The sequence below is a fragment of the Ascaphus truei genome, unplaced genomic scaffold (assembly GCF_040206685.1).
Source record: "Ascaphus truei isolate aAscTru1 unplaced genomic scaffold, aAscTru1.hap1 HAP1_SCAFFOLD_1257, whole genome shotgun sequence".
Lineage (NCBI taxonomy): Eukaryota > Metazoa > Chordata > Amphibia > Anura > Ascaphidae > Ascaphus > Ascaphus truei.
The window spans coordinates 87,325-98,684 of NW_027454130.1; the positions used below are offsets into that span (position 1 = coordinate 87,325).

The 11,360-nt window shown below is 43.3% G+C and overlaps 1 long non-coding RNA gene across 12 annotated transcripts in view; it reads left to right on the forward strand.

Moving 5' to 3' along the window:
• Window positions 1–9,636, forward strand: part of LOC142475501 (uncharacterized) — a 96,695-nt gene extending 87,059 nt beyond the window's left edge. For 10 of the 12 annotated variants that reach the window (XR_012790978.1, XR_012790985.1, XR_012790984.1 and 7 more), the window contains 6 exons: window positions 407–526; window positions 1,547–1,642; window positions 3,087–3,190; window positions 6,940–7,059; window positions 8,079–8,174; window positions 9,619–9,633. This is a non-coding gene — a long non-coding RNA (uncharacterized LOC142475501). Of the gene's footprint in view, window positions 1–406; window positions 527–1,546; window positions 1,643–3,086; window positions 3,191–6,939; window positions 7,060–8,078; window positions 8,175–9,618 lie in introns of all 12 variants that reach the window. The other 2 variants (XR_012790979.1, XR_012790986.1) reach the window with 2 other exon arrangements.
• The last annotated feature ends 1,724 nt before the right edge of the window (window positions 9,637–11,360 follow it).

The window sequence follows — 11,360 nt, forward strand, 5'->3', positions numbered from 1 at the left end:
TCATGGGAATAAGTGATTTGGACATAAAAGTAACATTTCGGAAGTGTGGACAACTAATACATCTTGTAGATTGCCTTTACAGTGTGATGTCATTGATTCAGTAGATTGTGTGCAGACCAGGACTGCAGTACAGTGTCACTCACATGGATGACTTGCGTGGTAGAAGCTCAAGAACAAGGATGTCAAACTCCAGTCCTCGAGGGCAGCAAACAGGCCAGGTTTTCAGGATATCCCTACTGAAAACCTGGCCTGTTTGGGACCCTCGAGGACTGGAGTTTGACATGCATGCTCTAGAAGGAGCACAGCTGTGGGTGGGAGGTGGATTTGCTTTGCATCAAATGGTTTGGAGCAAGGTTTATTGTATGTATTATCATAATAACAATGCAATGCTTAACTTTTATTTCAGGAGGGATGACTGCAGAACAGAAGTGAATATTGAAGCCATGTGTTCCTTTTCTTGCAAAAGAGAAAATTTGAAGGACAGTTGAAGAGAAGGAAAATTACTACACAGAGACAGATAAGCAATGTGTATATTTCTCATTTACCATTTAGTATTTGTCGTTTTATTGACTCCACACAATCCGGCTGCTACGGGTTTCACATTGAATATTTTCATCTCTACTCTACCCCTTCCTGTGATCTGAACCATGCAAGTTTTCATTGATTCAATACATCATGAGTAGAGGGTGGCTACAGTATGAAGTAAAGACCCAAGGACCACATCTACTACCATTCATAACAAGAACATGTGCAGTAGCGCACAGCTGCAGTTCTATGTGATTGTTATGAAAGGTTGAGGTGGTTCAATTCTATGAATCTGGAGTGGGATGGATCCTGTTTGCATCATATGGTTTCATCTAGGCCAGTAGATTATATAACTCTCAGTACAGGTTACACATGGCATCAGTATTAGTGATTTAAAGAGGAGGAAAGCTTCAATGTGGAGAACAAAGCCAAGTAATGTTGAAGTTACTCCTTTTACCATTTACTTGGTCAGTCTGTACTGTCTACTCTCCACACAGCTGCTAAGGATCTTCCATTTTAAATACTTTCACCTCCTATTCTGCACTGCTTTGCTGCCCATTATTCAGAGATGCGTTCCAGTCATGTTTAGCACTCTGAATCTCTCTGCAGTCATTGGTTCAGCACATCATGGGTAGAGCATGGCTACAGATACAGCAAGCTATTATTATTTTACCGGCTGATCACCCATAATATTGCATTAAAACATAGAATATCACTTAATTTCCAAAAGATTCAGTGATGCTGATAATGCAGAATCTCACAACATTTCCCATCATAATGCCATAATGCACAAGTGGGAGAAATAATCCTTGCTATATCTGTACATTGTGTGACGTATTACCTCAATGACCAATGAGAGCAAGTACATCTTCTGTATAGAGCGGCTGTGTTATGATGCAGTTATTGATCATCATTGACATAATCACAAGAATCTTATGCAAAGGGAAATTGTCCGCAGCGAAGTGAGATTTCAGCCCCCAAACGTCTGTAATATTAATGCAATGTCTTACTTTTGTTGCAGTGAACACTGAAGAGACGGATCTACTACAACACTGTACAGGATGAGCATACGCTACAAGCAGCAAAATGATCTTGCAGTTGACAGTATGTTGTTCTGGTAATGTGCACAATTATTATTTATGGGCTACACACCACAGTGCTGGACATATTCTGTTAACTTCAACTCTACTCCTAACATGGAGATGTCTTCCTGGTGTTACTGATTCAGTACATCATATGCACAGTGTGGTTATGATATGATGGATTGATTTAATGAACCCACCAACCAATGATGACATCTGCATCATCTTCTGTAAAGTGCAGCTACAGCATGATATTATCAGCATTTGGTGCGGTATAATCAGAGGTATCTATGTGCTTTTGTGCCTGTTTTAAGTCCTCCAGCTTAACGCCCCTACACCTCCCACTACACAGGCATACTTACTTATGCATACACTGACATCTGGCATACCTACACACACCCCAGGGCCACTTCCTTCCCCTGATGTCAGGGAGAGGATGGGCATGCAGAGTGCAGTAAGTCTCCACGTTACTCTGGCCAACAGTCTTGGCCTACCTCCAGCATCTGTCACCCACAACATCTGTTCCCTCCTTGTAAAGTGCTGAACTATCTCACCTGGGTCAGTGCTATAGCTGATCACAGTGCCCGATCAGGATGTCACTGTGACAGGCAGCAGTGCAGATTGACCGGTCAATCAATGCAGTGCCGCAACATATGCACTAAATGAGATTTCCGTGCCCCCAGTCAGGTTACTCCCTGGGCAGTGACCCTGCTCACACCCTCCCCTAGTTCCACCTCTGATCACAATTATCTCTCTTGGAGAGTGTAGCAAATTGGAGTTGGGGGAATCTCACCTCTGCCATGCATGGTCACAATCTGGGCACAGGACCCAAATAGTGGGCAATGTGGCACTTCTTACAGTAGAGAATAAGTAACTTTATTCTTTACTTGTGTATTAAGGACCTTATTTGCATTAAATTCAGTCCACATGGGACCAAGACTTTCTGGCTTACTGAACAAAGTGGAATTGTTTCGTAGAGGGTGGAGAATTGTATTTTATCTGAAATTACCCCCTCTGCACAAAATACAAACAATTATACCCATACAAGTACCTTGTGGAAGTTGTTGCCCTCTATCTTCCTGTGGTCTCTCCCTGTTTCTCACCGTGCCTCCTCCCATTTCCTTGCACCTCTGCGTCTCCGCATATATCCCTATACTCAGAGCCGGCTCCGGTCAGTGACATGGGATGCCCAAATATGAGCATACCCATATATGGGCATCCATGCCACTGACCGGAGCCCGCTCTGTTGCGGATATGGAGAGAGACTGGGAGATTTACATCCCCTTATAATTCATATGGTGCATAGTACCGGCACGTATTGTTTTACCGGTACTGTGTACCTTCCTACTTTCACACTGGTACAGTATATGCTGCAGTGGGACTGAGAGGGATATATTGGTAACACATAGTCATTGTTGGGGGAATTCAATCCATTTTGAAAATAGTAATGAAATGTTTTTTACTTTTCTTTTTTTTCAGTAATGAAGAATGAAACATTTCTGTTAAAATTGAATTGGAGGTGAACTGGATTCATCATCAACTCTGCACCAGTGTGAATTGATGTTCTTTAATGTTCTGATAAGGTACATGCAACATCTCTTCCTCAACCCCTGCACCACTCTCTGCCTCTTGCCTCTCTCTCTCCACCTCCCTGCTAAGCGTATTAACCCATCTAATGTAATCCACATTCCATGTCTCACTTTACTCTTCACTTCTCACGTGCCCTCTGGAATGACTGCTCTCTGACTAACAAGGTCTATTTGTACATGACCTCTTCTGCTCTCATCCACCACCTCTCATTCCCCTCACCCCTGTCCTACTCGATACCTCAGCTTAATTGAACTCTCTCCTCTGACATCTACCCTTATCTCTAACCTCTCCTCACTTTCTGCTTAAACTAACTATCTTGTTAACTTTTACAATGCTATCATCTCCTCCTCCCTCCTCCTACTTCCTCCACCCTCCTCCATTATATATATACCCCTTCTAGGCTCTGACACACTCATCCCTCTAAGGCCATGATTATCATGGGCACATGCTTGGTCATCCACAGTGCGTGCGAGCGATGCAGAGCCGCCTCGGACCTCAGTGCAGGGATTGCTGCATACCCCCAGCATCTGTCACCCACAAACAATACACACACTAATACTCCCCACAATACACACTATAATACCTCCTCAATACTAATCTCCCCAATAATATTATAGCTCCAAACACAATATACACAACACCCTTACACAAGATACACAATCTAGTACTCTCCTCTGCACCTCTACACACAATATAATACTCCCACACACACAATATACACACTACCCTCCTACCCCCATAAAATACAACCAATAATACACACACACTTTGTGGATGTTGGGACCAGCTCCCGGCATGCACCAGTGAAAGAGAGAGGCCCGCAGAAGCTCGGAAGAACTCCCTCCATCCGTGCCTTCCTCCGTTTCACATCTTCTCCCTGTCTCTCTCCCTCCCTTTCCTTGCATCTCCCTGCGTCTTTACGTATACCCAGTCAGTGACGGCTCTGGTCACGTGATGCCTTAATATGGGCTTATCCATATATGTTCATCCACGTCACTAATGTGATGCCCGCACTGTTGCGGAGCTGGTACTTACGACGGGCACTTATTGTTTTATCAGTACTGCGTACCTGACTCTACCGGCCTACTTTCAACACTAGTACAATATGTGCTTCACTACGAGTGAGTGGGGAATATTGGCATCACACAGTCACTGTTGAATATGCCATTCAATCCATTTTGAAAATAGTAATGCAATGTGGTTTTGTTTTGTTTGCTTTTTGCAGTAATGAAGAATGGAAAAGTTATATTAAAATTAAATTGGAGGGGGACTAGATTCAGCATTTCATCATGAACTCTGCACTTGTGAGAATTTAACTTCTTGAATACCCTGACAGGTACACGCAACATTAAGACTATAATCTGCAAGCTTTCGTGCTATACCTCCCCCTCAGGTTTTGATTTATACATTTGCTCCCTCAATTCATGTCCTCTAATATTTGAAAGCTCTCTCCTAGCATTTTCTCTTTACCACAGAACGTCATCCCAATGTAACCTCTCTCTTGTTCTTTCTGCTTGCTGTTTCCTCACTCCTCTGTTAAACTTTTCTAATTTCTCTAACTTCCACACTCCTGCTTTTATCCACATGTTCTCCTCTTTCCTTCCCCTACCTTTGCATGTGTCTACACACTGCACCATTTGTACAGACCTCTATTGCAGCTATTTCTGCACTGCTCAATGAAAAGCACTCTTTAATATCCTATTCTCTGTGCCCCCTCTCTCTGCGCCCCCTCTTTTGGCGCCTCCTCTCTCTGCGCCCCCTCTCTCTGCGCCCCCTCTCTCTGCGCCTATCTGTCTCATTCTCTCTACGTCCCTCTCTCTCTACATAGAGCTATCTCTGTCTCTCTCTACACTTATCTCTATGTCTCCTTCTATGTTTGCTGATGTGTGGGATATCTCTTATAATCTTGAACCTGCTCATATACACATCGGGCCTCCCTGCCTCTGCCTCCCTGCTAAGAGTGTTAACCTATCTAATGTAATCCACATTCCTTTCCTTACTTTTCTCTTCCCTTCTCCTATGCCATCTGGAATGTCCGTTCTCTGACTAACAAGGCTCTAGTTGTACATGACCTCTTCTGCTCTCATCATTCACAATCAGTCATTCCCCTCACCCCATCTTACCTGTCCCACTGATTTGCCTCTGCTTAATTAAACTCTCCTCTGACATCTACTCTAACCTCTCTGCTCTCTCTCTCTTTCCGCTTAAACTAACAATCTTATTAACTCTTACAATGCTATCCTCCTATCTATATGCCCCCTCTAGGCTCTGACACACTTGTCCCTCTAGCCCACACCCTTGGCTAAATTCCCAAACATGTTCATCACACTTCCACTCGCTGTTCTTAATGCCTATGAAGGAAATCACACAATTGATATTTGATTTTTCTACAGTAAAAATGTCTCCAGTCCTGTATAAAGCTGCTCTCTGGGGCCAAACCACACTACTTTTTTTTCACATTCATCAACACTCAAATTTAATTTACGCTGTCTTTTTTTCCCTGTATTTGACTCCCTCCACTAACCTTCTCCTCACACTTGCCATCCTTCCTTCACTTCTCCTCAAGCATTTGACTACTTCAGAGGCAAGGTGGATGCCACCCACAAGGAGATTCCTTCTGTCCCTTCCCCCTTCTCTCCTTCTACCTAATTCTCCTTCTGCATTTGACTCCTTTTCTTCTCTTACAGAGCTGGAAGCTAATCATCTTCTCTTCTCCCTCTACCACATGCCCTCTAGATCGTATCCCCTCACACCTTACTGCATCTCTTAGTCCCCACTCTCACCCACATCTTCAATTCCTCCCTATTCTCTGGCTCTTTACCCTCTTACTTTAAGCCTGTAGTGGTCACCCTTTTCTCAGAAACAACCTACACCCTATGTGCCTTACTAACTACCGCCCTGTATCCCTCCTGCTGTTTGTCTCCTAATTGCTAGAATGTCAACATTCTTAAATCACATTCCCTCCTGGATCCTTTACAACCTGCCTTTCGTACAGCTCGTTCTACAGACTGTGCTTAAAGCAAATTCCCAAGGTCACTTTTCCCTACTAATCCTACTTGATCTATCTGCTGCGTTTGATGCTCTCAATCACTCTCCTCCTTCATATTCTAAACTCTCTTGGTATCCGTAACACAGTTCTATCCTGGTTTTCATCATAACTTTCCTGTCACACATTCTCCATCTCTGTTGCTAACATGTCTTCGTCTTCTATTGATCTGTCTGTGGGTATACATCAGGGCTCTGTTCTGAGATCTCTCTTTCTCTCTACATACTATCATTTGGTGACCTCATCAACTCTTTGTGACAATCCTATAAATAACAAATACAAATATCAGGTCATGGGAATAAGTGATTTGGACATAAAAGTAACATTTCGGAAGTGTGGACAACTAATACATCTTGTAGATTGCCTTTACAGTGTGATGTCATTGATTCAGTAGATTGTGTGCAGACCAGGACTGCAGTACAGTGTCACTCACATGGATGACTTGCGTGGTAGAAGCTCAAGAACAAGGATGTCAAACTCCAGTCCTCGAGGGCAGCAAACAGGCCAGGTTTTCAGGATATCCCTACTGAAAACCTGGCCTGTTTGGGACCCTCGAGGACTGGAGTTTGACATGCATGCTCTAGAAGGAGCACAGCTGTGGGTGGGAGGTGGATTTGCTTTGCATCAAATGGTTTGGAGCAAGGTTTATTGTATGTATTATCATAATAACAATGCAATGCTTAACTTTTATTTCAGGAGGGATGACTGCAGAACAGAAGTGAATATTGAAGCCATGTGTTCCTTTTCTTGCAAAAGAGAAAATTTGAAGGACAGTTGAAGAGAAGGAAAATTACTACACAGAGACAGATAAGCAATGTGTATATTTCTCATTTACCATTTAGTATTTGTCGTTTTATTGACTCCACACAATCCGGCTGCTACGGGTTTCACATTGAATATTTTCATCTCTACTCTACCCCTTCCTGTGATCTGAACCATGCAAGTTTTCGTTGATTCAATACATCATGAGTAGAGGGTGGCTACAGTATGAAGTAAAGACCCAAGGACCACATCTACTACCATTCATAACAAGAACATGTGCAGTAGCGCACAGCTGCAGTTCTATGTGATTGTTATGAAAGGTTGAGGTGGTAAATTCTATGAATCTGGAGTGGGATGGATCCTGTTTGCATCATATGGTTTCATCTAGGCCAGTAGATTATATAACTCTCAGTACAGGTTACACATGGCATCAGTATTAGTGATTTAAAGAGGAGGAAAGCTTCAATGTGGAGAACAAAGCCAAGTAATGTTGAAGTTACTCCTTTTACCATTTACTTGGTCAGTCTGTACTGTCTACTCTCCACACAGCTGCTAAGGATCTTCCATTTTAAATACTTTCACCTCCTATTCTGCACTGCTTTGCTGCCCATTATTCAGAGATGCGTTCCAGTCATGTTTAGCACTCTGAATCTCTCTGCAGTCATTGGTTCAGCACATCATGGGTAGAGCATGGCTACAGATACAGCAAGCTATTATTATTTTACCGGCTGATCACCCATAATATTGCATTAAAACATAGAATATCACTTAATTTCCAAAAGATTCAGTGATGCTGATAATGCAGAATCTCACAACATTTCCCATCATAATGCCATAATGCACAAGTGGGAGAAATAATCCTTGCTATATCTGTACATTGTGTGACGTATTACCTCAATGACCAATGAGAGCAAGTACATCTTCTGTATAGAGCGGCTGTGTTATGATGCAGTTATTGATCATCATTGACATAATCACAAGAATCTTATGCAAAGGGAAATTGTCCGCAGCGAAGTGAGATTTCAGCCCCCAAACGTCTGTAATATTAATGCAATGTCTTACTTTTGTTGCAGTGAACACTGAAGAGACGGATCTACTACAACACTGTACAGGATGAGCATACGCTACAAGCAGCAAAATGATCTTGCAGTTGACAGTATGTTGTTCTGGTAATGTGCACAATTATTATTTATGGGCTACACACCACAGTGCTGGACATATTCTGTTAACTTCAACTCTACTCCTAACATGGAGATGTCTTCCTGGTGTTACTGATTCAGTACATCATATGCACAGTGTGGTTATGATATGATGGATTGATTTAATGAACCCACCAACCAATGATGACATCTGCATCATCTTCTGTAAAGTGCAGCTACAGCATGATATTATCAGCATTTGGTGCGGTATAATCAGAGGTATCTATGTGCTTTTGTGCCTGTTTTAAGTCCTCCAGCTTAACGCCCCTACACCTCCCACTACACAGGCATACTTACTTATGCATACACTGACATCTGGCATACCTACACACACCCCAGGGCCACTTCCTTCCCCTGATGTCAGGGAGAGGATGGGCATGCAGAGTGCAGTAAGTCTCCACGTTACTCTGGCCAACAGTCTTGGCCTACCTCCAGCATCTGTCACCCACAACATCTGTTCCCTCCTTGTAAAGTGCTGAACTATCTCACCTGGGTCAGTGCTATAGCTGATCACAGTGCCCGATCAGGATGTCACTGTGACAGGCAGCAGTGCAGATTGACCGGTCAATCAATGCAGTGCCGCAACATATGCACTAAATGAGATTTCCGTGCCCCCAGTCAGGTTACTCCCTGGGCAGTGACCCTGCTCACACCCTCCCCTAGTTCCACCTCTGATCACAATTATCTCTCTTGGAGAGTGTAGCAAATTGGAGTTGGGGGAATCTCACCTCTGCCATGCATGGTCACAATCTGGGCACAGGACCCAAATAGTGGGCAATGTGGCACTTCTTACAGTAGAGAATAAGTAACTTTATTCTTTACTTGTGTATTAAGGACCTTATTTGCATTAAATTCAGTCCACATGGGACCAAGACTTTCTGGCTTACTGAACAAAGTGGAATTGTTTCGTAGAGGGTGGAGAATTGTATTTTATCTGAAATTACCCCCTCTGCACAAAATACAAACAATTCTACCCATACAAGTACCTTGTGGAAGTTGTTGCCCTCTATCTTCCTGTGGTCTCTCCCTGTTTCTCACCGTGCCTCCTCCCATTTCCTTGCACCTCTGCGTCTCCGCATATATCCCTATACTCAGAGCCGGCTCCGGTCAGTGACATGGGATGCCCAAATATGAGCATACCCATATATGGGCATCCATGCCACTGACCGGAGCCCGCTCTGTTGCGGATATGGAGAGAGACTGGGAGATTTACATCCCCTTATAATTCATATGGTGCATAGTACCGGCACGTATTGTTTTACCGGTACTGTGTACCTTCCTACTTTCACACTGGTACAGTATATGCTGCAGTGGGACTGAGAGGGATATATTGGTAACACATAGTCATTGTTGGGGGAATTCAATCCATTTTGAAAATAGTAATGAAATGTTTTTTACTTTTCTTTTTTTTCAGTAATGAAGAATGAAACATTTCTGTTAAAATTGAATTGGAGGTGAACTGGATTCATCATCAACTCTGCACCAGTGTGAATTGATGTTCTTTAATGTTCTGATAAGGTACATGCAACATCTCTTCCTCAACCCCTGCACCACTCTCTGCCTCTTGCCTCTCTCTCTCCACCTCCCTGCTAAGCGTATTAACCCATCTAATGTAATCCACATTCCATGTCTCACTTTACTCTTCACTTCTCACGTGCCCTCTGGAATGACTGCTCTCTGACTAACAAGGTCTATTTGTACATGACCTCTTCTGCTCTCATCATCCACCACCTCTCATTCCCCTCACCCCTGTCCTACTCGATACCTCAGCTTAATTGAACTCTCTCCTCTGACATCTACCCTTATCTCTAACCTCTCCTCACTTTCTGCTTAAACTAACTATTTTGTTAACTCTTACAATGCTATCATCTCCTCCTCCCTCCTCCTCCATCATCTATATGCCCCTTCTAGGCTCTGACACACTCATCCCTCTAAGGCCGTGATTATCATGGGCACACGCTTGGTCGTCCACAGTGCGTGCGAGCGATGCAGGGCCTCCCCGTCGCCTCGGACCTCAGTGCAGGGATTGCTGGAGCGACAGGCATGCGCTAACTTTGCCTTCTGTTGCGTGCTTACTATAGACGCAGCCTAACCCATGCATTGGTTTAATTCACAAGCACGCTCTCATCACACTTCATCACATCACACTGCTGCTCTTAACACCTATGGAGGAAATCTCACAGTCTGATTTTCTACACTAAACCTTTGTCCTGTTCTGTAAAACTCTGCTCCTTTTTTTAAGGTCAAACACTACTTTTTCCTCACTCATCAACACTCCAATTTCATTCACACTGTCTTCTATGTATTTGAGTCCCACCACTGACTTTCTCCTCCCACTTAACAACCATCCTTTATTTCTCCTCAAGCCTTTGCTCACTTGAGGCAAGGTGGATGCCATCCACAAGTAGATTCGTTCTCTCCCTTCCCCCTCTCTCTTTTTCTATCTAGATCTCATTGCACTCTTGACTCCTTTTCTCCTGTCACAAAGCTGGAACCTGATCTTCTCTTCTCCCTCTACCACATGCCCTCTCAATCCTATATTCTCACTCTCACCCACATCTTCAATTCCTCCATATCCTTTGGCTCTTTCAACTCTTCCTTTTAAGCATGCAGTGGTCACCCCTATTCTCAAAAATAACCTTGACCTTGTGTGAATTTCTAACTATCGCCCTGTATCCGTCCTACCATTTGCCTCCTAATTGCTAGAACGTCTTGTGATCTCCCGTTTGATCAACATTCTTAAATCACATGCTCCTCTGGGCCCTTCACAATCTGCCTTTCCCAATGTAACCAATTATGTACATAAAGAAAATTCCCAAGGTCCATTTTACTTACTAATCCTGCTTGATCTCTCTTCTGCTTTTGATACTGTCAATCACTCTTCTCATTCATATTCTAAACTCTTTCTTCGTATCCGCAGCAAACTTATATCCTGGTTTTCATCATACTTCTCCATCACACATTCTCCATCTCTGTTGCTAACGTGTCTTTGTCTCCTGTTGTTTTGTCTGTTGGTATACCTCAGGACTCTGTTCTGGGACCTCTCTCACTACATACTATCACTAGTTGACCTTATCAACTATTTTGTCCCTTGATATCATCTCTATGCAGATGATACACACACCTATCCACCCTACCGTCACTCCTGCAATTTAG